Source organism: Piliocolobus tephrosceles, chromosome 3 (assembly GCF_002776525.5).
Source record: "Piliocolobus tephrosceles isolate RC106 chromosome 3, ASM277652v3, whole genome shotgun sequence".
NCBI classification, from domain to species: Eukaryota; Metazoa; Chordata; class Mammalia; order Primates; family Cercopithecidae; genus Piliocolobus; species Piliocolobus tephrosceles.
The window spans coordinates 40,550,712-40,563,326 of record NC_045436.1 but is presented as its reverse complement, the minus strand read 5'-3'; positions in this window follow the sequence as shown (position 1 = coordinate 40,563,326).

The following is a 12,615-nucleotide window of genomic DNA, read 5'->3' as shown; positions in this document are numbered from 1 at the left end:
ATTTAGAAGATATCTAAGTATAATTCTGAGAAGCTTGACTTTCATTTAGACCAATTACTAAATGGGTTTTTGCTTATTTTCAAGTTTTTTAAATTATTATCATTTTTATTATTACACTTCAAGTTCTGGGGTACATGTGCCGAAGGTGTAGGTTTGTTGTGCAGATATACATGTGCCATGGTGGTTTGCTGCACCCATCAACCTGTCATCTCCATTAGGTATTTCTCCTACTGCTATCCCTCTCCTAGCCTCCCAGTCCCCGAAAGTGTGTAATGTTCCCCTCCCTTTGTCCATGTGTTCTCATTCTGCAACTCCCACTTATGATTGAGAATATGTGGTGTTTGGTTTTCTGTTCCTGTGTTATTTTGCTGAGAATGATGGTTTCCAGCTTCATCCATGTCCCTACAAAGACATGAACTCACCCTTTTTATGGCTGCATAGTATTCCACGGTGTATATGTGCCACATTTTCTTTATCCAGTCTATCATTGATGGGTATTTGGGTTGGCTCCAAGTCTTTGCTGTTGTGAACAGTGCTGCAATAAACATACATGTGCATGTCTTTATAGTAGAATGATTTATAATATTTGGGTATATACCCAGTAAGGGGATTGTTGGGTCAAATGGTATTTCTAGTTCTAGATCCTTGAGGAATTGCCACACTGTCTTCCACAATGGTTGAACTAATTTACACTCCCACCAACAGTGTAAAAGCATTCCTATTTCTCCACATCCTCTTTAGCATCTGTTGTTTCCTGACTTTTTAATGATCACCATTCTAACTGATGTGAGATAGTATCTCATTGTGGTTTTGATTTGCATTTCTCTGATGGCGAGTGATGATGAGCTTTTCTCCCCCATATGTTTCTTGGTCACATAAATGTCATCTTTTGAAAAGTGTCTGTTCATATCATTTGCCCACATTTGATGGGGTTGTTTTTTTCTTGTAAATCTGTTTAAGTTCTTTGTAGATTCTGGATATTAGCCCTTTGTCAGATGGATAGATTGCAAAAATTTTCTCCCATTCTGTAGGTTGCCTGCTCACTCTGATGATAGTTTCTTTTGCTGCACAGAAGCTCTTTAGTTTAATTACATCCCATTTGTCAATTTTGGCTTTTGTTGCCTTTGCTTTTGGTGTTTTAGTCATGAAGTCTTTGCCCATGTCCTGAATGGTATTGTCTAGGTTTTCTACTAGGGTTTCTATGGTTTTAGGTCTTACGTTTAAGTCTTTAATCCACCTTGAGTTAATTTCTGCATAAGATGTAAGGAAGGGATCCAGTTTCAGTTTTCTACATATGGCTAGCCAGTTTTCTCAATACCATTAAGTAGGGAATCCACTCCCCATTGCTTGTTTTTGTCAGGTTTGTCAAAAATCAGGGTCGTAGATGTGTGGTGTTATTTCTGAGGACTCTGTTCTGTTCCATTGGTCTATACATCTGTTTTGGTAACAGTACCATGCTGTTTTGGTTACTGTAGACTTGTAGTATAGTTTGAAGTCAGGTAGCATGATGCCTCCAGCTTTGTTCTTTTTGCTTAGGACTGTCTTGGCTATGCGGGCTCTCTTTTGGTTCCATATGAAATTTACAGTAGTTTTTTCCAATATGTGAAGTAAGTCAATGGTAGCTTGATGGGGATAGATTGAATCTACACATTATTCTGGGCAGTATGGGCATTGTCACAATATTTATTCTTCCTGTCAATGAGCATGGAATGCTTTTCCATTTGTTTGTGTCCTCTCTTAATTCTTTGGGCAGTAGTTTGTAGTTCTCCTTGAAGACGTCTTTCATATCCCTTGTAAATTGTATTCCTAGATATTTTATCCTCTTTGCAGCAATTGTGAATGGGAGTTCACTCATGATTTGACTCTCTGTCTGTTATTGGGGTATAAAAATGCTTGTGATTTTTGCACATTGATTTTCTATCCTGAGACTTTACTGAAGTTGCTTATCTGCTTAAGGAGATTTGGGGCTGAGACAAGGGGGTTTTCTAAATATACAATCAAGTCATCTGTAAACAGAGAAAATTTAACTTCCTGTTATCCTATTTGAATATTCTTTATTTCTTTCTCTTGCCTGATTGCCCTGGCCAGAACGTCCAATACTATGTTGAATAGGAGTGGTGAGAAAGGGCATCCTTGTCTTGTGCTGGTTTTCAAAGGGAATGCTTCCAGCTTTTGCCCATTCAGTATGATATTGGCTGTGGGTTTGTCATAAATAACTGTCATTATTTTGAGATACGTTCCATCAATACCTAGTTTATTGAGGTTTTGGCATGAAGGGGTGTTGAATTTTGTTGAAGACCTTTTCTGCATTTATTGAGATAATCATGTGGTTTTTCTCATACGTTCTGTTTAGGTGATGGATTACATTTATTGATTTGCATATGTTGAACCAGTCTTGCATCCCAGGGATAAAGTCAACTTGATCGTGGTGGATAAGCTTTTTGATGTGTTGCTGGATTCAGTTTGCCAGTATTTTATTGAGGATTTTCGCATCAATGTTCATCAGGGATATTGGCTTGAGATTTTCTCTTTTTGTTGTGTCTCTGCCAGGTTTTGGCATCAGGATGACACCGGCCTCACAAAATGAGTTAGGGAGGATTTGTTCTTTTTCTATTGTTTGGAATAGTTTCAGAAGGAGCAGTACCAGCTCCCTTTTGTAACTCTGGTAGAATTCAGCTATGAATCCATCTGGCCCTGGATTTTTTTGGTTGGGAGGCTATTAATTGCTGCCTAAATTTCAGAACTTGTTTTTGGTCTATTCAGGAATTTGACTTCTTCCTGGTTTAGTCTTGGGAGGGTGTATGTGTCCAGGAATTTATCCACTTCTAGATTTTCTAGTTTATTTATGTAGATGTGTTTGTAGTATTCTCTGATGATAGTTTGTATTTCTGTGAGATCAGTGGTGATATCCCCTTTATCATTTTTTATTGCTTCTATTTGATTCTTCTCTCTTTTCTTCTTTATTAGTCTGGAAAGCGGTCCATCTATTTTGTTAATCTTTTCAAAAAACCAGCTCCTGGATTCATTGATTTTTTGAAGGGTTTTTGTGTCTCTACCTCCTTCAGTTCTGCACTGATCTTAGTTATTTCTTGTCTTCTGCTAGCCTTTGAAATTGTTTGCCTTGCTTCTATAGTTCTTTTAATTGTGATGTTAAAGTATCGATTTTAGATCTTTCCTGCTTTCTCTAATAGCATTTAGTGCTATAAATGTCCCTCTAAACACTGCTTTAGCTATGTCCCAGAGATTCTTATGTTGTGTCTTTGTTCTCATTGGTTTCAAAAACTTATTTATTTCTGCCTTAATTTTGTTACTTACCCAGTACTTATTCAGCAGCAGGTTGATCACTTTCCATGTAGTTGTGTGGTTTTGAGTGAGCTTCTTAATCCTGAGTTCTAATTTGATTGCATTGTGGTCTGGAACTTTTTGTTTAGATCTCCGTGCTTGTGCATTTGCTGGGGAGTGTTTTACTTCCAATTACGTGGTCAATTTTAGAGTCAGTGCGATGTGGTGCTGAAAAGAATGTATATTCTGTTGATTTGGGGTGGAAAGATCTGTAGATGTCTATTAGGTCCACTTGGTCCAGAGCTGAGTTCAAGTCCTGAATACATTTGTTAATTTTCTGTCTCATTGATCTATTATTGACAGTAAGGTGTTAAAGTCTCCCAATACTATTGTGAAAGAGTCTAAGTCTCTTTGTAGGTCTCTAAGAACTTGCTTTATGAATCTGGGTGCTCCTGCATTGGGTGCATATATATTTAGAATAGTTAGCTCTTCTTGTTGAATTGATCCGTTTACCATTATGTAATGGCCTTCTTTGTCTCTTTTGATCTTTGTTGGTTTAAAGTCTGTTTTATCAGAGATTAGGATAACAACCCCTGCTTTTTTTGCTTTCCATTTGTTTGGCAAATCTTCCTCCATCTCTTTATTTTGAGCCTATGTGTGTCTTTGCACGTGAGACAGGTCTCCTGAATACAGTACCACTGATGGGTCTTCACTCTTTATCCAATTTGCCAGTCTGTGTCTTTTAATTGGGACATTTAGCCCTTTACATTTAAGGTTAATATTGTTATGTGTGAATTTGACCCTGTCATTTTGATGCTAACTAGTTATTTTGTCACTTATTTGATGCAGTTTCTTTATAGAGTCAATGGTCTTTACAATTTGGTATGTTTTTGCAGTGACTGGTTCCTGTTGTTCCTTTCCATGTTTAGTGCTTCCTTCAGGAGCTCTTGTAAGGAAGGCCTGGTGGTAACAAAATCTCTCAGCATTTGCTTGTCTGTAAAGGATTTTACTTCTCCTTTGCTTATGAAGCTTAGTTTGGCTGGATATATGATTCTGGGTTGAAAATTATTTTCTTTAAGAATGTTGAATATTGGTCCCCACTCTCTTCTGGCTTACAGAGTTTCTCCTGAGAGATCCACTGTTAATCAGATGGGCTTCCCCTTTGTGGGTAACCCGACCTTCCTCTCTGGCTGCCCTTAACATTTTTGCTTCATTTCAACCTTGGTGAATCTGACGATTATGTGTCTTGGGGTTGCTCTTCTCAAGGAGTATATTTGTGGTATTCTCTGTATTTCCTGAATCTGAATGTTGGCCTGTCTTGCTAGGTTGGGGAAGTTCTCCTGGATAACATCCTAAAGAGTGTTTTCCAACTTGGTTCCATTCTCCCCGTCACTTTCAGGTACACCAATCAAATGTAGATTTGGTCTTTTCACATAGTTACAGGTTTCTTATATGTTTCTTCATTTCTTTGCATTCTTTTTCCTCTAATCTTGACTTCTTGCTTTATTTCATTAAGTTGATCTTCAATCTCTAATATCCTTTCTTCCACTTGATCGATTTGGCTATTGATACTTGTGTATGCTCCACGAAGTTCTTGTGCTGTGTTTTTCAGCTTCATCAGGTCATTTATGCTCTTCTCTAAACTGGTTATTCTAGTTAGCAATTTGTCTAACCTTTTTTCAAGGTTCTTAGCTTCCTTGCATTGGGTTAGAACATGATCCTTTAGCTTGGAGGAGTTTTTTATTACCTACCTTCTGAAGCCTATTTCTGTCCACTCATCAAACTCAATCTCTGTCCAATTTTGTTCCCTTGCTGGTCAGGAGTTATGATCCTTTGTAGGAGGAGAGGAGCTCTGATTTTTGGAATTTTCAGCTTTTTATGCTGATTTCTCCCCATCTTCGTGGATTTATCTACCTTTAGTCTTTGAAGTTAGTGACCTTCGGATGGAGTCTCTGAGTGGATGTCCTTTTTGTTGATGTTGACACTATTCCTTTCTGTTTGTTAGTATTCCTTCTAACAGTCAGGCCCCTCTGCTGCAGGTCTGCTAGAGTTTGCTGGAGGTCCACTCCAGACCCTGTTTGCCTTGGTATCATCAGTGGAGTCTGAAGACCAGCAAAGACTGCTGCCTTTTCCTTCCTCTGGAAGTTTTGTCCCAGAGGGGCACCCACCAGATGCCAGCCAGAGCTCTCCTGTATGAGGTGTCTTTCGGCCCCTACTAGGAGGTGTCTCCCAGTCAGAATACACGGAGGTCAGGGACCCACTTGAGGAGGCATTCTGACCCATATTAGAGCTCGAATACTGTGCTGGGAGATCTGCTGCTCTCTTCAGAACTGTCAGACAGGGATGTTTAAGTCTGTAGAAGCTGCACCCACAGTCGCCCCTTCCCCCAGGTGCTCTATCCCAGGGAGATGGAGGTTTATTCTGTAAGTTCCTGACTGGGGCTCCTGCCTTTCTCTCAGAGATGTTCTGCCCAAAGAGGAGGAATCTAGAGAGGCAGTCTGGCTGTAGCAGCCTTGCTGAGCTGTGGTGGGCTCCCCTCAGTTCAAACTTCCTGTTGGCTTTGTTTACACTGTGAGGGTAAAACCACCTACTCAAGCCTCAACAATTGCGGACACCCCTCCCTTCACCAAGCTTGAGTGTCCCAGGTCGACCTCAGACTGCTGTGCTGGCAGTAAGAATTTCAAGCCAGTGGATGTTAGCTTGCTGAGCTCCATGAGGGGGGATCCTACCGAGCCAGACCACTTGGCTCCCTGGCTTCAGTCCCTTTTCCAGGGGAGTGAACTGTTCTCTCTCAGTGGCATTCCAGGTGCCAGTGGGGTACAAAAAAAACTCCTGCAGCTAGCTCACTGTCTGGCCAAACAGCTGCTCAGTTTTGTGCTTGAAACCCAGAGCCCTGGTGGCATAGGTACTGGAGGGACTCTCCTGGTCTGCGGGTTGTGAAGACTGTGGGAAAAGTGCAGTATCTGGGCCGGAGTCCACCATTCTTCATGGCACAGGCCCTCATGGCTTCCCTTGGCTAGGGGAGGGAAATCCCCTGACCTCTTGTGTTTCCCAGGTGAGGTGATGCCCCACCCTGCTTTGGCTCACCCTCTGTGGGCTGTACCCACTGTCCATTCTGTCCCAATGAGATGAACTAGTTACCTCAGTTGGAAATGTGGAAATCACCCACCTTCTGCATTGATCTCGCTGGGACCTGCAGACTGGAGCTGTTCTTATTCTGCCATGTTGCCAGCAAAACCTCAATTTTGTTTTTAACATGTTCTCCAGGTTAAGCAACAGCTGTTATGAGTTAACTATTTTTTTGGCAGAAAGACACTACACAAACCAGATTACATTAACATAATCAAATCCTATTTAGAGAACAATAATAGATTAAGATACTTCTACTAATACTATTTTTTCATATGCTTCATGGAATTAAAGAAAACTTTTTAGGAATTTTATTCTCTTAAATGTGAAATATTGGGCACGTTAATGAACACCTGTAAATTTAGTTTAAAAGTTTAACATAGAAAATCAAAGTTTTGTTTTTGCAGTGCTAATATCAGTATAAAATTTTTGAAGAATGGTGTTTTGGTATAAACAATGTCTTTATAAAATTAAGAAATTTTTAGGGCAGAAATATTCCTAGAATTGGTTGTGGTGCATACAAAATTCCTAATTGCATACAAACAAGCTGTAATGTTCTATAACTTGAAATAGAAGCTGGAGTTGTTAAATTTCAAACCCACATACATGTATTTGTAAACAGAGTTAGAATAACTACTACAAAGTTGAGGGCATGAAGATGAGATTGAAAATGAAGCAATACTTCAGCTTGGCAGTAAGCATTTTCTCTCGTGCATCATCAATCTGAAAAAGATTTCAGAAATATTTTTCCTTTAAAGAACTACTGTATAATTCAACTGAAGAGTCCTACAATGATAGTGAACCTTTCATGATTCCTTTAGATTTGGGGTTCATTTTCTTCAGAATCAGTATAAAACCTTTAATAAAAATATACAATAAACATCATTGTTAAAAGATCCTATCTTTTAAATATTTTATTAAACCACAATTCTTGGAAACAAAGACACTGACATTTATCCGTATAAAAGCAAGAGAAGAAGTGAGCAAATTAAACAATAGTAGTCTTAACGGCATATAAGATGTAATTCTGAAATTCTGTAATTTCACAATGAAGTATGTTGACTGTTAGAAGCACTATGTTATTGGAGTTCTAATATTTAACAAATTTGACAAATTATGTTCTGGATGCAATGAAATTGACAGTGCCAATGGTTCTGCAGTACCTGAAGTTGGTAAAACATTCAACAAATTTTATATAGATAGATAGATAGATAGATATAGATATATTTGATACATTTTTCATGCAAAAGTATTTGTCAAAGAATATGCCTTAACAGGACACCAAAAGTGAATATGTCTGAAAACATTTGGGTTGAAATATATATATATATATCAACACACACAAAATATTTACAGTTAAAAATATCTTCACTTAGCAGAATTTGCTCTGAACTTACTGCATATATAAAAAGTGTTGTTTTTTTTTTTCCAGCTTCTTGGCTAAAAATAATCTAAAGAAAAGATTTAATTAAAGGTGTCACAATTTTAAAATTTCTAGCCATCAAATGCAACTTAGAAGAATACTGTACATAATTTTATGAAAAAAATGAAAATGAGACCATATCTGGGAAACATACCAATGACATTATATTAAAGGGTTACAGGTAAGTAATTCATTAAATTATGCAATTTAAAAATAGGAATTTATACTGTCAAGGCTCAGAATATGATATCTCAAAATACAGCACATTGACAGAAGTCACAGAAGAAAGAAGTTCACTCTGACCTTCCCTTGCCTTTCTGTGTGAAGCCTGGCCATGAAGGAATTCTCTGACCTACCTCTCCTGAAAGTCGGTCGAAAGGTTATCATTCCAGAGGGTTGCCGCCCTGCACCAGGGCAGAGGAGTGCTACAAAGTGAAGCCAAGGAGGATCTGAACAAGCAGGCCTTGCTGAGTTCTCCCCAGGTTATTATCATGATTAGATCATAACCCCCTTTGTCTAATCATGCTTCCTCATGACTATCAACTTCTTTCCTCAGACGAACCATAAAAATGCTGTTTTCCCTGGGTCTTTGGATCTTCATTTCTGAAGGCTTCCATGTCACATAAAACTTTGATTACATGACTGTGTTATGCTTTCCTCCTGTTAATCTTTCTTTTGTTATAAGGGTGTATGCCATAAACCTTGTGATGAGTGGGGAAAACATATCTGCTTTTTTCCCTTATAATACCAAGAATAATTATTCTGTTTATATAATTTTTGATGTTTAAATATTCAATGAAAACATTTTTCTATATTATATTAAGGCCTATAGATGTATGTTATTTAAAAAAATTGTATTTTTGTAATGTTTTTGGATGTGACTATTTTATAGGTTTACCAATATAATAAAACTAGCTTGTTGAAAAATAAATACATAATTTTAGTTCCTTTTGGTACTCCTTTTACACTCACAATGATCTCAATTTAGATGCTATATTTTTGATTAGCCTTTTTATGACCTGTTACTATCTATATATTTTCTAGAATTTGCTGTACAATAAAAAAAAACTAAAGCCTTTTGCTTCTTTATAATACCCTTGCTAGCCTACTCTGCTTTGTAAACTAGTCTAGTTTAAATGATCTTAATAAGAATTTCTGAAAAACTTACACTTGTGTTAAGCATGTGGTATAATCATTGTTCTCAGGAACTCTTCTTTTTCTGGTGAGTTAAAAGTAATGCTTGTGAAGCAAAGTGAGACCAGTGCAAATAAGTGCAACATAGCTTTAATAAAAATAAATGGTGTAGACAAATTCATGCTGGCAGAAGGGAAATGAAAGCACTGAAGATGACTGAGTTTTCTGGGCAAGCTTTGGAGATGGCTCTAGGACTGATTGCCTAAAAAGACCAGCTAAACTTTCAGCAGACAAAGAGAAAAAAAATGGGAGGGAAGGGTTGATGCTATGAACTAAGTCAGGAATATGGCTTTTTTGGGGTGGTCAGCAGTTTGATCAATAAGGTGGAGATACATTGTAAGCAGCATAGGATATAAGCATGAAGATTTGAACTTCAGCTAAGGGTCTAGACAGTCATAATTGAGAGATTATAGAACAGATTTGAGTAGGAGGGACATACAATGCTAGATGAATTAAAGAATGGGGATATTATATCTGAGACAACTCTGAGACATATCAAGTAGTCTAGAGTTAGAATGACCTGGACTAACAGAATGAATGCTGGAATGAGAAAAAAAAAAGGGGGGGGGGGGGACAAATCCAGAAATATTTTGAAAAAATAGTTGAGAAGAATTGGTAAATTATCTTCTAAAGGAAACATGAGGTGTTTCTAAAAATGTAATTATTTGTGGCTGTTTAATGCAGAGATTCTGTGCTAGCTAACCTGGGATCCAAAGTTAAACAAATGTTTTCCCTAGATAAAACCTGAAATAATATAATGTATTGATGTAATCGTGTAGTTACAAGATGCGTACTAGGAAGGAAACTCACTTTAAAAAAGTCATAACAAACACACAAAATAAAAGTTATACATAGGGAGGCTTTTATAATTCTATGAAATTAGCAGTCAATTAATATGACATGAAGATTACCAGGATGCCCATGAACTGGGTTGCACAAGATGTGAGATGTCTGAAGCTCTCATCATTAGTCATACATGATGAGTTGACAGGCCTTGTTAAAATGCAAACAAGGTGATACATGAAGCCATGAGGATTCATTAGCACCTTGAACCAACTTAATTGATCAAATTATCTAATCTATTCTAAAGCACAAGGAATAGGGAGATGTAAGCAAGAACACCAGAGAGATTTTTCTGTGTATGGGAAGGGAGACTATTGAAGAAGTCAGAAAGAGGCATTCATCATGTGGGTTGTGTGTAGTTTCTTTGTGTTGCTGCCTAGCTTGAGCTTGCATTCTAGATCCTTCTTCCTTCTAGTTAATTAATACACACTCACTTTGTCTTCTGGGGAGGCATATAAAATAGGATAAAGAAGACTGAATTGGGAAGCAGAAGTCAATGCCAGTTCTCGCTCAGGCACTAAATTGTTGAATGACTTTACTTACCCTATTCATCTCAGCTTTTACTTTTGTAAAATGAGGGCCTTAGACTAGATAAGTAATATGTACTCCAGCTACTCCACTCTATAAGATAGTTACTCACATTTTTATCCTCACAGTCTTTTTTGGTTATTGGTATTTTTCTTTTAGTACAGGAGAATTTTATTTTTAAAAAGCACTTTTATCAAGAAAATCACCTATTTGAGATTGAAAAACTGGTGATGTTGTAAGATGTATGTTTTCAGGCTCTTTTACAGATTAGCCATGTATCTTGGTTTACAATGAAAATCTATAGAACCTACACAAGCATAAGGCAACATCCATTTTCATTATAATCATATTTCACTCCTTACAAAGTCCTGATATTTCTTCTGTTAGTAATATAATTATATGAGACATGTTTCTTCCAGAATAACTACATTATCATTGAAATTGTACTAAATTTACAAATATTTTAGTCTTTAATATACATGTTGTCAAAATTCAGAGAGATTAAATTGATAAATATCTTCCTATTGCATCTCTTCATTTTTGTGAATTATAAGCAACTGTCAAGTCTCTGGAATTTTATAAAGTTATCATCCTGCTGGAGAATGGCGTGAACCCGGGAGGCGGAGCTTGCAGTGAGCCAAGATCGCGCCACTGCACTCTAGCCTGGGTGACAGAGTGAGACTCTGTCTCAAAACTAAATAAATAAATAAATAATCATCCTGCTATCAAATATAAAATTACATTTCTGATACCTCTGCCTGTTCTTATACAGAGAATCACTTATAGGAATGCTATTTAGGATATCAAATATTCTTTCCAGTAAAATGAAGCTGCAGTAATATGCAGAGGAAAAGTGGAGCTAGGATTGCTTGGAACAATGTAACATACCGGGATATAAAATATCTGGCATATGCTTATGGAGTACATCAAAAGTCTTCATTTTGAAAACTGCACCTTAACTTTTAAATATATTTTGATTAGTAGAGCCTTTATTGACTAGCATTATTTAATAATAGAGGAAAAGATGAAGTGAGGAAAGGAAGGAAAGAAAGGAGGAAGGAGGGAGGGAGGAAGGAACGAAGGAAGGAAGGAAGAAAAGATAACTCGTGAGTCAGGATTCTCAGAGAAGACAGGGTAACACTAGCTATATTAATCAGAAAGATATTTATTAAGACACATATGCAACTCAAAATTGTTGCCATTGCAGAAGAAACAGATTGCAAGAGGCTTTCCATGAATTACTCCTTATATTACCCCACAACTCACTTGCCAAAATCAGGAAACTGAATCAGAAAACCACCCCACAGCTGCTGACTTCAGAACCTGGCCCCTACCAGGCAGTATACCAGTAGAATGAATGCTCTGTGCTTGCCCTTTATCCCTACATAACCAAGCTCTAAAGCAAAGTTGTCTGTGGGGACGAGGAAGGCTGAACAGTGTTTGGTGTACTATTATCATTATTATATTGAAAATACATGTTTTACAATGTGGAAAATTAGCAAAATATGCAGACTTCTCAAAAAAATCAGGAGACACACAAATTTAAAAATATCTAATATGAAATTTGTTTAACGATCCAAAATCTTGGAAGTTTAAGGATTTATTCCAGAAAGATCTTGCAATCTTGAAGACAGCAGATTTAAACTAGCACATTTGTTCAAAACTTTTAGCAAATCTATTTAGAATTTTTGTTCCTTTAAGTTTTCTCTTTTTCCTTCCCCTGACTTGTTTCCAAGTCATAAAGAAGAGGGAAGAGAGAGAGAAAGAGATTTTTTAATTGTTCAACCTATTGGAATAAAGTTAAGAATTACTTCTGAGGTGTAAGACGGTCATGCCTTATCACAATTTTGTTGGCCTTTCTTTTCTTGATTATTTACATAGAAAAATTTAGAGATGATATCATTTTGTGTCTCTTTCCACTGTTCTGGAAGTATTGGTTTCTGATAGCCTATTTCCCAAACTGAAAATTGTGGTTGTTTCATAAGAAAAATTATTATCAGCATATTAGTGAAAATTATTTACTTTACATAATTTGTATTTGAATAACAAAAAAAACTAAACAAAAATAAAACCCAAAGTTCTTCATTCCAGACGGAAAAGTATCTATCGATACTTTTAAAAATTATATATATATATATATGTTTTCTTTACATTGATGCTAGCAGTTTTCAGGATTTCTGATGAATTGTGCAAGGGAATTATTATCAAAATATTGA